General features: G+C 42.4%; 1 protein-coding gene across 3 annotated transcripts in view; it reads right to left on the bottom strand.

Annotated features, from left to right (window-relative positions):
- The window catches only part of LMO4 (LIM domain only 4), a 523,833-nt gene that overhangs the window by 122,410 nt on the left and 381,103 nt on the right, over nucleotides 1-20,320 (bottom strand). For 2 of the 3 annotated variants that reach the window (XM_050775210.1, XM_050775268.1), the window contains exon 2: nucleotides 13,603-13,717. The exons of the other annotated variant lie outside the window; for it this stretch is intronic. The gene's annotated coding sequence lies outside the window, so the exon portion shown is untranslated. The remainder of the gene's footprint in view (nucleotides 1-13,602; nucleotides 13,718-20,320) is intronic. 3 annotated transcript variants of the gene reach the window in all.

Genomic DNA, 20,320 nt, shown 5'->3' with positions numbered 1-20,320 from the left:
CAGTGCCAATTTGCATATGTCTGGTTCCCTCTTGCCTCAGGTCTCCACTCAGCAGTCGTCTCCTCTGGGAGCCCTTCCTTCACCACCACCACACACACACACACACACACACACACCCCCCACAAACCATTGTATCCCTGTATTCTATTATTTACTTTTATTTTTAATAACAATCTCACTCTACAGTTATTGCTACAATCCTTTGCCTATCTGTACCTGTGTTTCACCCACAGAATGTAAGCCCCTTGAGAACAGAGTCCATTTGTTTTGCTTGTGCCACATCTACCTCTGCATTTGGCACACAATAGATGCTCAGGAAATATTTCTCGAATGGAGGGTTTTGTAACAGGAGCTGTACCAAGCGCAGAAACTCCACCAATGACAAAGACCCTGCCCTGTGGGCTCCACAGCCTAGAGGGGTAAGCAGATAAGAAAATATAATCTGAACTGAAGTACACTTTAAAAGCGCAACAGGGATGCACTGTGGTGATGAGCTGCACAGGGCTTCGGGGCAGCAGAGCTCTGCCCTTACATTAAACCACCAAGGTGTATGTAGATCAAGGATAGGTGATCTTTGGCAGAAGTTTGGTACTGAAACAAAGTGACTATGCCCTGAAGTTAAACACCAAACACCAAACTGAAATGAAGGCAGTTCCTGGTTAAATACACCAACCCTGTTACTAACTCACCCTGCTGTGCAAATTTATTAAAGCAGTCTCCAAATAAACAAGTCCTAAAACTAATCAGGAAGTGGAAAAACATAAAAATAATCCCCAGCCCACAACACACAACCATGAAAACAAGAAATAAAGAAAAATGTTCTATATAAAACCCGCGGGGCCAAACTCTGTCCTCAATTAGTGGTGCCGGCTGCCAGCTGAAGTCAATGGAGGTTTTCAGTCCAATAATAGAGGCAGGATTCGGGGCCCACGACGCATTGCATTTACTTTTAGGTAATAAATCAGGAATGTCAAGTGGATGTGCATGGGCTTCAATGTCGTGAAACTTAAACCTAACAGCACTGTCCTCCATGTTGAGATCCACTGGAGCTCAGAGCAGCCAAGGAGGTTCTACAGTGTGTGTGAAGAGACACCCCGCGTGGGCTGTGCTAGGCATCACTAGGAGGAGGAAACTCGTCCAGTCAGCCCTATGCCCTGCCCAGGACCGGCTGTATAATTTGTGGGCCCCAGTGCAAAATGAAAATAACCCCTTGTTCAAAAATAATTAAGAAGTTCAAGATGTTAACAACAGAACATTAAACCAAGTCCAAGGCCCTTCTGAGCACAGAGTCCTATACAGTTGCATAGGTTGTACACCTATGGAGCCAGCCCTGAGTAGAACAAATTCTGGAACACAAGCTTGGGCTCAGATTTAGAGCTCTCCATCAGTGTCACAGCTGACAATTTTTAAGCACTTTCTATGTACCAGGAACTGTTCTAAGCGCTTTACCCATATTAACTCACTGATGCCTCACAGCAAGCCCATGCAAAAAGAAGTCTAAGTATCCCCATTATATATTGAAGAAATTGAGCTGCCCAAGGTTGTACAGCTTGTAAGTGGCTGAGCCAAGATTCAAACCCACATGATCTAGCTGTTAGCTACCTTCTACTGCTTGTTAGCGGTAGTCATATTAACTATGTTAGTCACTCGACACGTCATTCTGTTTCTCTCATTCTAACAAGCCTCTTACTCATATCTCATGGGATTCATTTCCATCACAACCAAGGACTGTCTGAACAAAATTGTCCACTTTGTGGCTTGCTACTTGTGTGACTTTGAATCAGTTCTTTGGCCACTCTAAGTTCAAATTTCCTCATCTGAATAAAAGAGATTAAAATAGTACTGATCTCATGATTGAGTTTGTTGACGGGAAGTGCCAGGTGCATAGGCAGTACTCAATAAAATGTTAGCTCCTGCTATTGCTATTATTGCTTGTAAACCTTAAATAGATCTTAAGCTGATTGTAATAAAATAATAGTTACCATGTATTGCAACTTATCATATACCAGGAAATATACATAGATCATGTCATGTATTACTACAAACCTAATGAAGGACACCAAGATAACTAAATAGGGAAAGAATAGTCTTTTTAACAAATGATGCCAGGACAATGACATATCCATATACATACAAAATAATAAAGGTAGGCCCCTTCCTCACACCATATACAAAAATTCAAAATGGATTATTGACCTAAATGTAAGAGCCAAACTATAAAACTCTTAGAGAAAAACATAGGACTTTAATCCTTTATAATCTTTATAATCTTGGGTTAAGCAATGGTTTCTTATACAGGGCACAAAAAGTACAAGCTACAAAAGAAAAAAAATGGAAAAATTGAACTTCACCAAAATTTTAAAATTTTGTGCAACAGAGAACACCATTAAGAGAGTGAAAAGAACCCATAAAATAAGAGGAAATATTTGCAAATCATATATTTGATAAGGAAATTGTATCCAGAATATAAAAAATTCTTATAACTCAACAATAAAAAGACAACCCAATTAAAAATCAGCAAAGAAGTTTCATAGACATTTCTCCAAAGAAAATATACAAATGGCCAATAAGCAAGCAAAAGATCTTCAATATCATTAGTTGTTAGAGAAATGCAAATAAAAATCGTAATGTGATACCACTTCACACCAAGATGACTAAAATCAAAATGACAGAAAATAACAAATTTTGTCAAGGATGTGAAGAAATTGAAACTTTTATTTATTGTTGGTGGGACTGTAAATGGTGTAACTCCTTTGGAAAATAATTAGATAGGCCCTCAAAAAGTTAAACATAGACTTACCTTAAGTTCTAGCAATTCCATTTTTAGGCATATACCCAAGAGATATGAAGACAGATACTCAATACGAAAGCTTGTATACAAATGTTCATGGCAGCATTATCCATAATTGTCAAAAGAAAAACTAAATGTCCATGCACTGATTAACAGATAAACAAAATATGGTATACTTATACAATGAAATATTACTCAGCAATAAAAGGGAATGAAGTACTGATACATGCAAAAGATTGGATGAATCTTAAAAACATTGTGTTAAGTAAAAGAAGCCAGTCACAGAAAACCACATACTGTATGGTTTCTTTTACATGAAATGTCTAGCATAGACAAATCCAGAGAAACTGAAATAAGTGGCTGGGAGGAATAGGGGAAAGGAGGAATGGAGAGTGACTATTAATGGGTATGGGTTTCTTTTTTCTTTTTTCTTTTTTTTTTTTGAGGTGGAGTCTCGCTCTGTCGCCCAGGCTGGAGTGCAGTGGCCAGATCTCAGCTCACTGCAAGCTCCGCCTCCCGGGTTTACGCCATTCTCCTGCCTCAGCCCCTGAGTAGCTGTGACTACAGGTGCCTGCCACCTCACCCGGCTAGTTTTTTGTATTTTTTAGTAGAGACGGGGTTTCACCGTGTAGGCCAGTATGGTCTCGATCTCCTGACCTTGTGATCTGCCCATCTCGGCCTCCCAAAGTGCTGGGATTACAGGCTTGAGCCACCGCGCCCGGCCCGGGTATGGGTTTCTTATGGGGGTGATGAAAATATTCTGGAATTAGATAGTGGTGATGGTTGCATGACTCTCTAAATACACTAAAAAATCACTGACTGAAATCACTTTAAAAGGGTGAAATGTTATGGTATATAAATTACATCTCAAAGAAGCTGTTATGAACAACAAAACCCCAAAATCCTGATAAGGTAGATCTCATTTTCCCTGTTTGGTAGACAATGAACTGAGATTCAAAGTGGATAAGGAACTTTCTTAGGGTCAAAGAGCAAGGCAATAGGAGTTACTATTGAAACCTACATGCATCTCATTTCCACATCTACGCCCTTCATTAAACTGCTTCCAAAACTCTGATAACAACAACAACAACAACAAAAAATCCTTCTCAAAACAAGAAAGAGGCTCCAGCCACATTTGGTTTAGATCTGAGGTCACTTAATTCAAGCCTCATTTTCTCAAGTCCTTTACCGCCAGCTTGGTCCTAGGCCCCAGGCAGATGGGTGTGTGGTGAGACACATGGGAAGCCTATGAAAGGTCATAAACCTATGTCAGTCTGGCCACTGACCCACACTGTGGCCTACTGGCTCTGATGGAGAAGTCTATCCAACAATCAATAGTAATGGCAGTGGCTCAATTCAATTGCTCACGAATCCCCATCCATCATTAGGACAGCAGAATGGCAATGCTGGCCTTGCTAGGACCTAGTCTTTCACATTTACAGGCTTCACGCAAGTATATGGCCCTTTCACCCTTAATGATTCCCTATGTCGGAGCACTGACATGTCTCCTAAAGCAACACTCAATATTTACTCCTATTATTATACATTGCATTTACTATGGTCTGTATATCATAATTATCCACTGACCTGTCTTCTACTCCCTCTTCAGTGAGATTCTTAAAGAAAGGACTGTGTTTCATTCATTTAAAAATTTTCCACACCATAGAAACTTCCCATCGCGTATTAACAAAAGTTCTAGTACCATTTCCTATGTGCATACTGTATACTTGGCTGAGTGTCAGGATCTAGCCTAAAGTTTTATGACAGTGATCATATTTGATTCTCCCAACAACTCTGTGAGGTAGAGACTATCACAACCCCAATTTTACAGCTAGTAAATGACAGCCCAATAAATCTCCTTGAATTTCTCTGAACTGTATTCTCGGTCAGTATAAACGCTGTTCTTTCCGGGTCACTCCGTAAAGATGTGGGATATGTTTTCATTGATTCAGATCTTGCTGTATATATACACCCTTAGCAAACATAGATGCTGGGCAGGGTGGTACTGACTGGGACATGACAGGCAAACAGCCCTCTCTTGGATCTGATCATAAACACCACACCAGGGGTCAGCTGCCTAAATTCCAATCTTTCCATTCAGAAGGCAAGTTTATATAATTGCATACTTGAGAATTACCTCCGTGAGGATTTGTTACTACACTAACGCAAAGTGAGAAATGGTACTGAGTTTTTAAAGTCAGAGTAATTTTGTTGAATGCCTTTATTCCCATTTTGGAGAGACTGGAATGTTTTCCCACCATGTGGGGCTATTTTACTGACTGAGAGCTATGGCACCCACAGTCTGACAGTTTGTAACAATTTTCTGGGGTTTAGGAAATCACCTTCAGTGACTAAGGCAAGCCATTAAAAAGTGGGACTATTCCTCTATTCACAATTGGCTGGTTGAAGAATTTGAGGTGTTTTACTCACATCCCAAGCATTCATAATGTCAGTGTTTAAAACCAGCTATTCCAGTTCAAAACCCTCAGCCAGAACTTGAAAGGGGATCTCAAGTTCTCTCTTTGTGATGTCAGTCATTGCAGGATTCTCACACCTTTATCAACTCTCCACAGCACTCTTAAAGGCCCTTTTTAATGGACCTTCTGCTTCAACTTCGCACTCAGGGACAGAATTTAAGACATAGGTTCTCACTAGTGTGTACTTGTGAACACTGAATAAGGCATGAAATATCCCTGTGGCCACCTTCTGCTGTCTTGGCCTAACACTCCATCTTAGCTCACCGTTTGTGCCACGTGCAACGAGGTTACCCACACTTTGCTGTTGTTGCCTGTTCTCCCTTTACTTTATCACTGGAAAGTGGGGTTTTCTTGTTGTGGTGATGGTATTTTTGGCTGGGCGATCAGTTTTTGTGTCAGTTTTGGCTTGGGATATATATTTGTTTTGCTTTCTTTCATATGGCAGGGGGAGGTCTATGAAATGGAGCTTCTGCTTCCTCTACTGATTCTCCCTTTTCTTGGACCCTGTCTCTCTTCCACTGCCTGGTGCTCCATCTTTCCTAACCAGCATCCTCATACTACCAGCTGGTTCTCCTACACCTACACACATGGCCCAAGTAGACACGTGGGGAGAAGGAGCAAGAGAATATTTGAGCCAGTCAAGACCAGAGCAGGCTGGGTTGGTTTGGAGAAGCTGTAGCTGTTGAGGGTAACACAGATGCCAGCCAGAGGTTCCCCAGCTCTTTGTGGGTATGAAGAAAATTGACCAGAACATACCTCCCACCCATTCTGTGGCCTTTGGAAACCCAAAGCTCTCCTCCAGATTGCTGCGACTTCCAAGGGGCCTCTTCTCAAGGTTTTTAGCTCCAATTTCTGAACCAACTACCTTTGTCCCACACATATCAATTCCAGTGTGGAATCTGGTACTTTTTTCATTTTCTGCAATCAAATGAAAAAATCCTTCACCCAACTCTTGCTCAGTTTTATAAACTTTACTGAACCACCCCAGGCAGGTTTCTGCTCTCTCCCTCCACTTCCTCTCTTCACTTCTAGATTCCATTCATCCACTTATCGTGCCCAGCAGCTGCCTTTGCCGCGGGGGCCTGGGTACCAGTCCAGGCTCCTCTCCCCAAGCACCCATCAGGCATCTCTTGGAGCCAAAGACTCTTTTCCCTTAAAGAAACTCTGTTGTCAATTATTATAAAATTTTCGCTATCTTGTTACCCTGGAAAACCCTGGGACTGTTCAGAACATGGGAAGAGGGGGTGTTCTGCTGAGATGTCACTGGGAGCAAACATGAAGTTAGGTAAGAGGGAGGGAGGACAAGCAGGGACTGAACAGGTAGATTAAGACATGGGCTGCACAGATGGCCAAATAAGGAAGGGAAGAGGAAGAGAGAGAGTTCAAGGAGAGGAAAAACCAGTCTTTGGGGGTCTGCAGGAAAATCCCTCTGAAAAAGACATCAAGGCAAGGGCAGCAAGAAAATCTTTCACCAGAGCTAAGCCAGCAGAACTATTTCTCAGCACTGTGGAAACACAACCACTCACTACCAGTGTGGCTGGGAATCTAGGCCTCCTAGGATGCTGGCATCTTATCTGACACTCTTCTCAGGCAGGCCTCACTGCAGAAATTAGGCGAAGCTCAACCTACAAACTTTGAGATCCTTGAGTCTTGCAAGAAGCATTAATGGTTTTTAGTTTCCCTCAGCATCATCCCCTCTCTGCAACCTCATGAGCTGATCTCAGCAACATTGTGTTCACTCAATGCAGGTGGGGAGTGTTGAGTTCTAGTGCTGATTGAACAACTAGCTAGCTGTGTGGCCACAGGCAGTTTTTTTACTTTCAGTTTGAGTCTCTGTTTCTTTACCTATCAAATGTAGACAGTAACACCGGCCTCTCAGGGCTCTTTTGAGCACTAGAGATAATCTATAACAAGTTCAGGGTCTGACACATAGTAGGGGCTCAGTAAAGGGCAGCTGGTTCTGCATAGAAATGGATATGAATCATTCAAGTTTAATTATCATTGCAAACAATAACAAACATAATATGTCCCATTAATTTTATTGTAAGTTTTATTTCACTGTGATCAGTGAGGTGTTGATAAATATATACTAACAATTATAGTTAAATCACAACCAGATCCCTGATTTGTATCATTTGCTGATTTCTATGATATCAATACTATCACCCTGGCCAATTTCAAACTACCAATGTGATGTCCCTGGGCACAGAGTTGGGAAGAGAATGGTGCAATCAAGAGTCATGTGACAGGCCCAGGACGCCTCTGACGGTAGTCTCAAATCTGCTCAGATGTATTCAGATGTCACATATTGGTACTTACAAATTAAGTCATGCACTTACAACTAAAAAAAAAAAAAAAAGGAAATATTGTACATCATTCTCACTAAATCAAGAATAACCTCCTCACAGGAAACAGAGATTGCTCCTTTAGTTCCCCATATGCCACTAATTCCACGTTCTGCCACTCCTTGGTCACCATTTGAGTGTTCATAATTTTTAAATTAACAAACCCCTGAGGGGTGTGTGTCTGTGTGTGTGTGTGTACACGCGTGCACGCACAGGAACTGAGCTTTTCCCACCTCTTCTCTGACTATCCACATAAGTGTAGATTATATTTGAAAATCAGCCTTGACTAAACTCTTATAATAGCTTGTAATATCAATTTAATGATAGATAAAATAAAGGAAAATTACATTCTCCTTCATTTAAACACTAAGCCCTTTTAATTATTTTATTAAAAAACTTCATTTCCCCCCGTAATTATCAATATATTTCCATCACCCCAGGAAATAAAAAGGCTCCTTTCAGGGGCAATTTTAACACCTGTAAATCCCCCAGATGGTAGAATGAGTCTATAAGAGCTAGAGAGGAAAAGCGCTTGTTTTATAGTCTGGCAGTTTCTCAGTTTGCTCTTTATTTTTTAAAATCCTTTCATTGCATTTTTGATTAGTGTTGGATAAATAATGTTTGGATTAAAAATCCTACTGTATGATTGTACTCGGCATTCTTGCTACCAGTTTCCCAGATTCCACGTTGAATAATATATCTCTGTTTCCATATAACACTTTAGATGGTCACATACAGAACTGGAGGGACACAGAAGATCATCTCACTCCAACTTTTATTTTGCCAATGAGAAAATCGAGGTCCAGAATAATACCATGGTTTGCCCACGTGAGGGCCTGGCCTTTTACAAATCTCCAGGCAGCCACAGCCACCCTTGCTCTCCATGCTTCCACCTCACCCCACTATACACTCACAGTGGAATGTACAGTCACAGAATTCAGCAGAAGCTAAAACATCAGCTATGCCCCACTGAAAAACAAAAAAGAAAATCATTTATTTATTCAATAAATACTTATTGGGATGGGTGTGGTGGCTCATGCCTGTAATCCCAGCATTTTGGGAGGCTGAGGCAGGTGGATCACTTGAGGTCAGGAGTTCAAGATCAGCCTGGCCAACATGGCAAAACCTCGTCTCTACTAGAAATACAAAAATCAGCCAGGCATGATGGTGTATGCCTGTAGTCCCAGCTACTTGGGAGGCTGAAGTGGAAGAATCACTTGAACCTGGGAGGTCGAGGCTGCAGTGAGCAGCAAGATCACACCACTGCATTCCATCCTGGGTGACAGAGTGAGACTCTGTCTCAAAAAAAAAAAAAAAAAATATATATATATATATATACACACACACACACATATATATATGTATGTATTTATTTAATGGACATTTATTATACCCTGGTTACTGCCATTTTGATGCTCCACTTTTTAAGCTTATGATAGATACTCACTTCCTTAAGCTTCTGCATCATTAGTGTAACACACAGCTCTCTTACATGGAAATAAACCTTGTTAAAGAAAGCATTTGGATATTTGCCTGTTATGTTCACCAGAAACTTGGAAAAACCTGGATATTGTGCTCTGTGTTGTTTGTTTAACTCTAGACTTTATACAGACAGTAAAGGATTTATTTAACTGATCAGACTCTTAGTGTGGAAGAACACTCTATGGTTTACTAAACCATTCATTTAAACATAACTATGTGCCGTAAGTGAAGTTCTCCTCCAAACCCCAAGTCATGCCACCAATGGAAAGAGAGTGGTTTTTTAAATAGACAGTTCTAGAAACATACTCAGCTCCAGCAGGTGCTGGGTGAACTTCAGCAAGTTACTTCACTCTGGGACTCAGTTTCCTCATCTGAAAAACTAGGAATAATACCACTTAGCTCAAAGGCTTGTCAGGAGCTAAAACCTAATCACATCTATAAAGCTTCTAGCACAGCACCCCACAGGACGATCACCTTGAACACATGAGCTCCCTTTCCCGTGTCTCCCCTACTCAGGAGATGGAAGGAGAGTTGACAGGAAAAAGAAAATGTATGAGGATGCACAGGAGAAGAGGATAGATGCAAAAGGAAAGGTGTGGTGGGGGTAAAAGAGAGAGAGAATGGAAAAAGAATGGCTTAGACATGGGGCGCAAAGAACAGGAAAGGAAGAGGCTGCTGCTGACGAGCAAGTGGGACTCTGCCTAAGTGCCCTTCTTATGCAATGTTAATCCCAGTTTCGAAGAAGGCAGCCTTGGTGCAGAGTGAAAAGGTAAAAAGGCCTTCTTCTCAGTCGGAGAAGAACTATCATCCCCCCGCCGCAGTTTTCCCCACTGGAAAAACAAATGCTAATCCACTCATAAAAGTATTTCTACTAAAATGCTCCCCATTCTGAGGGAGTCATTTCCATATGCTGGCATAGTTGGCAACCTTATTTGTAAAGCCTGCTGTCCTTCAGTGGTCTTCCAAATTTGTGAAACTCCAAACAGTTCTGAACTCAGAAAATAATTCTCTAATCCAACTGTTTTCTAGCAATTGAATCTTTCAGCTCTGAGCCTGGTATTTTTACCTATGCCATTTTAAAAATCTGATTAATTCATATAGACCATACTATGGGGCATAAAGAACTTTCATAAGCGTTGTCAGGGATCGTGTAAAAATATTGGTTCCACACCAAGCCAGTTCTACTGACTAGAAAGCAAGATAGGAAATCATACACAAAATGAACCCAATTCCTTACTAAGGGGCATGTTAATAAGGGGGCAATGGTGATGCAGGCCAAAGTCAGCTTATTTCCTAATACAGGATAAAATGTCTTTTTTTGATTTGATTTTTGTGTTTTAAATAATGTAGAGGATTTGAATGGAATTAAATATGAGTGGTAAGAAATGTTCCAGTCTCTGTCCTGTGTAACAAATTACCCTAGAACTTACTGACTTAAAACAATAACCATTTTACTGTATTACATGAATTGTCAGGTCAGGAATCAAGCAAAGCTCAGCTGGGTGATTCATCTGCTCCTCATGAAGTCAACTGAGGTTACTGAGTGTTACTTAGTTGGCATAAGGGTAGGTAGTTTCAAGATGATTTACTCACATGTCTGGTACCTTAAGGATAGCTAGAAGGCTGGGCTCCATTGTGGTTGCTGACCAGAACCCCTACACCTGGCCTCTCCTGCATGGTGGTCTCAGGGCAGCTGGACTAGTTGCATGACATTGACTTCTCCTAGAAAAAGTGTCTCAAGAGAATCTGTGGGAAGCTTTATGGCCTTCTCTGACCTAATCTTGGAGGTCACGTGGTGTCACTTTCACTTCATTCTATTGAGTCTAAACAAGTCATAAGGTCAACCCAGATTCAAAGGAGGGATATTAGGTTCCTCTCATATAGCAAAGTGCAAAGTCACACTTTAGAAGATGTGTAGGATGGGGATATTTCTGCAAAATACAATCTGTAACGGGACTGGGGACAAAAATCTCTGATTGCCTTCCCATGGTATAGTATCCAAAATATCCAATATCAGCTTTAAGGCCAAAAGTGACTGTCATCATCGAGAGATTCTTTGCCTTGATCTGAAGTTGTTTGTTTGCACAGTGCAATCCTATAATACCTACTTCCTGCCATCCCACTCAAAGACTTAGTGGATGTGGCTGGGGCAGGGCCAGCAAGGTAGTGACTTGAGGCATCAATCTATAAAGGGTGCTAAATTAACACTTAGACCTCAAATAAAATTACTGGAAGTAAAATAATATGGAGGAAATTGAATACATCAGAAGTCCTCTAAGGCAGCATGCAATGTATCATTGGAACGAATGGCTTAATAGACTCTCAGAGGTGGGAAGTGAGACTCAAAAGGAGGCATGCTTAAGTGACAGCAGAGGGTCGCTGAAGTACATTCTCAGGAGAGTAGATCTAGGCAACTCAGAACTTTTGCCGTCCTGGATAGATTATGCAAGTCTAGGACCAGAGATTAGTTGTTTGTAAGAGTAGAAAGCAGATAGAGAGCTACCACCATCCCATCATCTCTGCACATCCCTCAAGTCAACCTCAACTTCTCTAAAGAAATGTTGAACAAATAATTAAAGAGTGGCCTTTCACTGTCTGGTCCTAGACTCTAGACCCATTATTCTAGGCATCAAATCTCCCACCCAAGTAACCTTGGTTCAAGGTTGAGTGACAGACACAATGCTGGAGCAATGGGCTTGAGACTCAGGCTTCGATCTCTGACGTTTACACTGCACTCTAGAAGCTTTTGTCTCAATTATGATCAATTTTTTGATTTGTAAAACAGGAACAATGATAATATTTACCTCCATAGTATTGTTGTCTGAACAGTTGTATGAACAATTTCCTTATAGCAATCAGTGAATGCTGGAAAATACATTATTATTGTGTTATTGTTGTTGGTGCCATGGTGGGGGTGGTGTTTTTATCCTTCTTCCTAAACAATTGCTTGGCCACAGTACAACTTCAAAATGGCATAAGTTTGGTCGATGTCACCTTCCCCATTACAGACTTCTCCTTGTTTATACAGAGTTTGGTGAATGGCTCTCAAATTAAATAAAATACAAAATATAATCTACCATCTTGGAACACACAGTACTTGATATTGCAGAGCAAGAAGCTTGCATTCTCCTGGAGCTATTCTTTTCACCTTGGCAGCAGATTAATTTTCAAATAAATGTAAGTTCCAATAGGGACAGTGCCAAGACCCAGTTGTGACAAAGCAACCAGCCAAACTAATGGAGTTATTAGGGATGATCTCTTAAGAAGAGAACTAAATGTTGATTGAATGTGAAAACTATGTAACGCTCGGCCTTCGCTTCAACAGCATGGTATTTTTTAGGATTTGGGGCCAGCCCCCTAATTTCCAAATGCCTGGATGTATTCAGAAGTCAAACAATCCAGGTTTCTCTGAGAAAGATGAGGTAGACCACCAGACTCCCCTAACGATGATTCAGAGGAGATGCCTCTGCTTCCCTACCTCTCTTGCTTCTTCTCCCTTTTGCAGATGTAAACATGCCACAAAACAGAGCGAGACATTTGTGAACCAGCTTGGCAGCTGCTTCATTACTCTACTAATATCAATATTAATTTTTGCAGGCTTCCTTTCTCAGCACATCAGGCTAGAGGTGCAACTTGTACGCATCCTGGTGTTTGGCAAGGGTATTTGTGAGCCTGCTCTAAAGGGCACCTCCTCTGCCACATCCCCTGTGGCACCGTGCAAAAATCTGGTTCAAGCCCAAGACAGCAGGGAGAGAGCAGGGGAGGCAAAGTCAAGTCTCACAGGCCAGATCACAAAAGCTGAAAAACAAGTACCTGGGTATTATGTGCCTGCCTCTCTGGTGTTTTCACCGCCAATTTCCCACTTGGCCACATGTGCACGTTTAATTAATGTTCTGCTCATCACCTCCTGCAAGTCATTAATAATGATGCTCTGTAGACGCCGGCCCATCTCAGAGCCTGCCAGAAGCACGCCGCTGGCCACCAGCTCCCAGTCACTCCACGGCCGCCCACCGGCTGCTCACGTGGCCTTCCAGCCGGCTTTCAATACAGGAGACAGCTCAGAACCAGCCCCGTTGAATTCATCTTTCAAGTGAGATTTCTGGATGCATCCATTTCATTTCCTTCACCCACTAATGTTGTGGATGCTTTTTTTTTTTTTTAATTCTATTAAAAAATGCAATTAAATTTGTCTCATGGAATTTGCTCTTTAAAAATCCAGACAGCTGCTTGCTCATGGTGGCATTATGCTCTTGATTCTTACACATTTTTTTCCTCATCTCCATTCCATTACTTTACTGAGGATTAAAGACAGGCTTACCAGATGGCAAATGCCAGGATCTCTTCCCACCCCCACCTCCCGTTTGGAAGACTAGTATCGTATCGGCCATAATACACAGCCCAGGTTCCTCTATGCAGCTTTTGGAAGACACGAGCAATTGCTTCATTTAAATTCATTAGCCAATGCCTAAAACACAATTAAAGGGCAGGAGGTTAGAAAGGAGAAAACCTGAGTACTGCTGGGAATGCCACGTCCGGGTCTTTCTCTGTGTGCCTCAGTTTCTTCATCTCTTCAGTCTCACTCGCTTCCTCCACCATTTCTCAGCCATAAAGCATTCATTAGGCTGTGAAGCAAATGAGGTAATGTCTGTGGTGAGATGGTTTGTGCGTTTCCAAAGAAAGACACCATATAAAAAGCATTCTGATTGCTAACAGTCAAGGATGCTGAGGATTGGGCCTGGCTGGCTTTATAAACTATTTAACTGCCTGCTTCTTGCAGAAACTATTTTTATCAGTTAATTACACATTTTTCTTATTAAATAACAATGTGAAAGCATTTCTTGCTCATTTTCCTGTCATGATTAATTTAATCTGCCTCCCTTTATTGAAAGTCCACTTTTCTTCCCCTCATCTTATCCACCCTGATATGCTAGTCAAAGCCCCACAACTGTTCAGCCCCTTTGATGAACATTAACCCATTCTGCTTCCTTCTTTTTCTTATCTGGAGTCCCTGAAAGAGTTTCTTTCTCTCCCCAAACTGTGTGCCTGGTGCCTAAGGAAGCACCGGACGTTAAAGAATGGACCTTGCCCTCACAGATGGCTTCCTTTCTCCTTTCCCTTCTCGTGCCGTCTCACAACAGGCAAATTCCCAGAGGCAGAAAAGATTGAAACCCAGCCTCCAGCCATGTCCTGCATGGGAAGGAGGCCAGAGAGTCAGCGAAGGGAGCACTGGTCATGTTCGATTTCAAAACAGGCACACATGTGATGTGACTGGGATTGGACAGGAGTGAGAGGGAACATGCCAACGCCACTGGAACTCACTGCCCTGTGGTACTCTTTTCTAAGATTGGTTATTATTAACCAAAATTACTTTTTTTCTTTTTTTTTTTTTTTTGAGATGGAGTCTCACTCTGTTGCCCAGGCTGAAGTGCAGTGGCACCATCTCAGCTCACTGCAAGCTCTGCCCCTGGGTTCACGCCTTTCTCCTGCCTCAGCCTCCCGAGTAGCTGGGACTACAGGTGCCCGCCACCACGCCCGGCTAATTTATTTTTATTTTTTTGGAATTTTTAATAGAGACAGGGTTTCACAGTGTTTGCCAGGATGGTCTCGATCTCCTGACCTCATGATCCACTCGCCTCGGCCTCCCAAAGTTCTGGGATTACAGGCGTGAACCACCATGCCCGGCCTAACTAAAATTACTAATTATAATAAGCAATAATACCATTATTCCATGCTTAAGCCCTTAACATGGAAAGGGGACACTAGGCAGGCCCTCATACTATTGCTCAATGCACAGAAAGAGACTGAGCTTCAAGAAGAGAAATCACAATTTTTGAGGCAAAATAGCCAACCATGACAATGACAGAAATGGTAACAGAAGAAGTAACTGCATGTTTTTTTCTTGTGTTCCTTGTCCGGGGTCGAATACTGTACAAGTAATGGGATGGCCCTTCTGAAGTTGGGCAGCAGAAAGGCTGTGGCTTCTCTTCTGGATGCCTTCTCTCACCTGCTGGCTCACACTAAGGAAAGCAGCTGCCACAGGATAAGTTGTCCTATGATGAGGCCCAAGTGGCAAGAACCTAAGGAACAGTCCATGAAACACCGAGGCCCTTTGTCCTAGAGCCCATGAGGAACAGAATCCCACCAATAACCGCACAAGTCGGCATGGAAGCAGATCCTTCCTCCAGCTGATACAGAAAAGGACTCAGCCCCAGCCCCAAATTCATTGCCACCGCATAACCAATTTTGAGACAGAAGCACTCAGCTAATCCAATCTCTATTTCCACATCCCACAGAGACTGTGAGATAGTAAATGCCTGTTTTTCTTAAGCTGCTAAATTTGTTACTCAGCAGTAGATAACTATTACACCATCCCTCCCACAGTCAAGATAATCCAGAAATAACGTGGCATACTACAGTCATGAGGAAAAGTGCACCGCTGCCCTACCTCACGCGGGTGAACTCGTTAATCAACCAAAACCCTCTTTCTTTTTGGATGTGGTCTTACAACCCTTCCCAACACAACTCTCCAAGCAGGCACCCCCAAACAGTTGTTCAGAGATGGAAGAAAACTCTTGCTGTCCCTAGAACAATGCTAAGAGAAGAAAACTCCAAGTTAGAAGACCTGATTTCTACTTACAAGCCAACAGGCTTTGGGCAGGTCATTTACACTCTCTGAACTTCGTTTTCCTCATTGATAAAGTGGAGATAATCTATTTGGATGTTCTGAGGTATAAGGAACAGAATACTCAACTTAAAAAGTCTGAAGAGAATGTTGTCTTTCCTAGTCTGCCACCTTCTATGTGTTGGCATCTCCTCTTATGGCCACAGGACAGTTGTAGCAGCTCCAAACCTTATTCCTTCCCAAACTAATGCTCCTGGGCACAAAAAGGAAGCATTCTTGTCTTCTGGTCTATGGGTAAGAAAAAATTTCCCCAAAAGGTCCCCCAGCAGAACTCTGCAAGTGTCATCTTGGCCAGAACCAGCTTACACGCCTACCCCTAAAATCATCACTGGCTGAGTGGATCGAGATTACCCTGATTGTCTGAGACCACCCACACTTCACACCTGAGGCTGGGAGAGGCCTGACCTCCCCTGGAGCCTATGGCCATCTAGAGAAGAGCTGGCAAAATTTGAGGTTCTGTGCATGTAAAATGAAGAGGGGCAAGTTGCTGTTGGGTAAGTGTGTTAGTTTGCACAGGCTAGGCCATGCTGGAGTATAACATACATGATGGTTTAACCCAAGAGAAACTTATCTCTTGCCCACACTACATGCCCAGCACAAGTCAGTGAAGGGCTTTCTTTTTGCACAGAGTGACTCAGGATCAGATTCACAGAGGATCCATCCTATCAGCACAAAGCCTCAGGTTTACTCCAGCAGCAGAGGAAGAAGCTGGAGAGGTCACTTTCACTCATATTTCTTTGGACAGAACCAGTGAGTGGCCCTACGCAACTGAAAGTGTAGTCTCCCATGTACTGGAAAGAGGAAAATGAAGCAGGAATTGTTTTGACCCTACTAGGCAAACAACAATGTCTGCAATAAAGTCTTATCTCCTCACAAGGTTTTTGTGACATTCAAATGAGATAATGTATTAATTCATTTTTCAAACACTCATTAAGCACATAGATCTACCAAGCACTGGACTGGGATAGAAACAAGGATCAATAAGACACAGTTGCCACCCTCTTAGCAGACATAAGCACTCAGAAGATACCAACCTTATCAGAATATCATTCAAATTTTGTTTGCCCTTTTCTTCCCCTTCCAGGCCCTGAGTGCTCACCTCACAAATGTTATCTCCCTATTGTTGGCTTAAAAGCTTTTGCAATGGTTTCAAGAGGGGTCATTGCCAGAAAAGACAGAGGACTAATAGAGAGTGGCACAGCATCCAGGGACTGTAGTAGAAGATGGCAAGACACTTACAGATGTCATCTTTTACTTAATCTCTCTTATCTCACAGAGTGTTAAAAACAATGAGTTTTTACATGGTTTCTTTCCACAATCCTTTTTGCGTGGTGCACGAGAGAGAAGAGATTCCTGCCTGAGTCAGTTCTAACGGTCCACTCCCCTCCCTCCCCAAGCCGGTCTCCTTTAGCCAGCATTATCAGCAACTCAGTGTTTGATGGCTTCACCCCTCTCATGAGTGTGAGCGTCCTAAAGAAGAGGTCATGATGCTGTTAGGATTGACTAGGGTGCACTTACAGATAGACCCTAAAATTGCAGTGGCTTAATATAAAGTGCTCACCAGGATCACCTGGTCAGTTCAGGGCTGAAGGGAGGGTTTTTCTCCATACGGTCTTCAGAGACCCAGGCTGATGGTGGTTTTCCATTTTCAACCACGGTTTCTAAGGTTGCCCTAGGCATTGAGCAAACCACCAACCAGAGAGAAAAGATCATGGGCAGTGCATGTGGGAGGTTTTCAGTGGGCTGGGCCTGAAAATAGTACCTAGCACTTCTGCCCACAAACCACTGGAAAGAACTCAGTCATGTGACCACACCTAACTGCTAGGGGGGCTAGGATATATCATTTAATCGTGTGCCCAGGAAGAAAGAAGAACAGATTTTGGTGGACAGCTAGCAGTCTCCCCCACACTCACCCACACAACTTCCTATTTTTCAACTTGGCAAAAGCTGAGACCAGGGAGTATTTCTATACAGCAATGTACTCTTTGGCCTGCCAAGAGACCACATTTTTTATGGGAGAAGATGTACAAATATCTTGGTGCTATTAATGGGCAAAGATCTGACCCACCACCCATTTTTCCTGTGGTATCACTACACCTAGATTCTTGGTTAAGTCCTCCAATACTAGACATAAAACCTTAAGGATGTGAAGTGATCCAGACATTTCCAACCTAGGAGAAATCAAGGGATGCTTCCCATGTAAAATTCATGTTTTTCCAAACAGTAACCAAAAAGATAAAGGTTTATGTGACAATAAATTCAACAGCCATGAGACTTAAGGAGGGGGCTTCCTAGACACATTCCATTCATTCACCTACTGAACACATGTTTACTGAACATCCATTGTGTACCAGGCACTGTATTAGGCACAAGAGATACACTGATGAACCAGAATGATGTGTCTTGTGGACCTCAGAGACTAGACCAAAGGAAGAAAGTATGCAAGAATATAAAGGAAACACATATCATGATAATTATAAGAGAAAAATCGGCCCAGGCAGAGCATAACAGCAGGAATAGGGAAGGGTGATGTGTAAATGAAGACCCTAAGGATAAGGTGGTAGCAAAGGGAGTGGGGGAGGAGGTAGGCACTGCGAGTAGAGGACACAGCGTGTGCAGGGGCTGGAAAAGGGAGAGTTCGGCGTGACCAAGGAACAGAGAGTTTCCAGTGTGGCTGAAGATGAGGAGGGAAGCATGAGTGGGAGATGAAACTGAAGAAGCCGGCCAGAACCAGATCATGAAGAGTTTTATAGGAGGCATTTGAATTTGCGTCTGAATGAAACAAGAAGCCATCAAGGCCTTTAAGACGTGAAGGGACAGGATTCCAACTGTATTGGAAGTTAGCTAGGGTGGCCATAACAAAGTACCACAGCATGAGTGACTTAAATAGCAGAAATTTACTGTCTCATCATTGCGTAGGCTAGAAGTCCAAAAGCCAGGTGTTGGCAGTGTCATTTCCTCCTGTAGCCTCCGAGGGAAGATCAGTTGCAGGCCCCTCTCCTAGCTTTCGGGGTTTGGCTGGCAATCTTTGGCACTACTTGTAGATGGTGCTTAATTGTGCCTTCACATCGTCTTTTCTCTGTACAAGGCTCTTTCCCTTGAAGCAGCATTCTTTTTATAAGGACAACAATCATATTGGGTAGGAGCCCACTCTAATTCCATATGACTTCATCTTAACTAACTAAATCTGCAACGACCTTATTTCCAAATATGGTCACATTCTAAGGTACTGTGGTTACAACCTCATATAATTTTGGGGTGGGGACACAAGTCAACCTGTAAAACCCACATTTTAAGATTAGTCTCTGCCAAGTATGAATGGGAAGAAGGGGTGATTGGAGTGGAGGTGCAGAGGCAAGATCTGGAAGACTAGGGTCACTGCTGCCAAGGTGAGAGTTGATGTGGGCCTGGGCTAGGTGTCCCAGGAGATATTTTGTTGATAAAACTAGCATGACTGCTGATAGACTGTATTTCACCGGCCAGGGAAAGGGGTGAAGCAAAAATGACACTTCAGTTTCTGGCTTGAGCAAGGAGGGAGATGTTGATGCAATTGAGGAGATGAAGAGGAACTGGGGGATAGAGACATGTTTTGGGGTAGACTCCCATGGTTTTATTTGAGTAATGTTAAGTTTGAGATATGTATGAACCATCCAAGTAGATATACCAAGTAGACAGTTGCATATAAGGATCTGGAGCTCCAAGAAGAGTTCTGCTCTAGAGATTTAAATGTGGAGTCATGAGTACAGAGAGGAATTAAGTCACCAAGAACAACTGAGGTGCAGAGTCATTGTTGCTCCTTTTCAGGGTTGGTCATTCTTTTTAGAGGGCTGAGATCCTGACTGTCAAACAAGCCAACCCCTGACTGTTCCTTCTCAGGCTTCACACAGATTCTCTGGGTCCTTGGTTTCTACAGAACATGAAGACAGTGCTCCAAATTCTCTCCCAGGTTTAGACAAACTGTTCATCATCTATGTCCAACAACACCCACACAGCCCAAGGTATACAGCTACCTACATCGTATAAACATTGGTGAACACACAGACACATGCCCCGTCCCTTCAACAGAAATGACCTAAACTTTGTGAGGTTCACATGTCCCTAGAGATGATCTCATTTGCCTGCTTCAAAAGCGCTTTGGTCTGCACAGCCTGTAGCAGCAAATTTACACTTCAAAAAGCAGACAGCTTTTTCCACATCTTATTCACTTAATGGGTGAGAATGTAAAATTAGTTCCGTTGCTGATGAGGACCTTGAGCCAAATGAAAAGTGTTCATTTGTCAGCACAGACTTACAGCCTGAGACATGATTATATAGCTAATCCAATAATGGGTTTTGATGCTGAGCATTTATTTATATACAGTATGTCTTGTTATCTGTTGATAATCAGGACCTACAATTTACTCTTTCTTGTGCGAGTAGTGTGAAATAGCAACATCTTCCAGACATATTGCATTTAAGTACCAACATGCAAACACATACAAAAAGCGCCATCATCAGCAAAATATTTTATTTGCTTTCTTTAAAAAAGAGAGAGAGAACCAAT

Source organism: Macaca thibetana, chromosome 1 (assembly GCF_024542745.1).
Source record: "Macaca thibetana thibetana isolate TM-01 chromosome 1, ASM2454274v1, whole genome shotgun sequence".
In the NCBI taxonomy this organism is placed as follows: Eukaryota; Metazoa; Chordata; class Mammalia; order Primates; family Cercopithecidae; genus Macaca; species Macaca thibetana.
The sequence above is the reverse complement of the archived record's forward strand: the minus strand, read 5'-3'. Positions and strand labels throughout refer to the sequence as shown.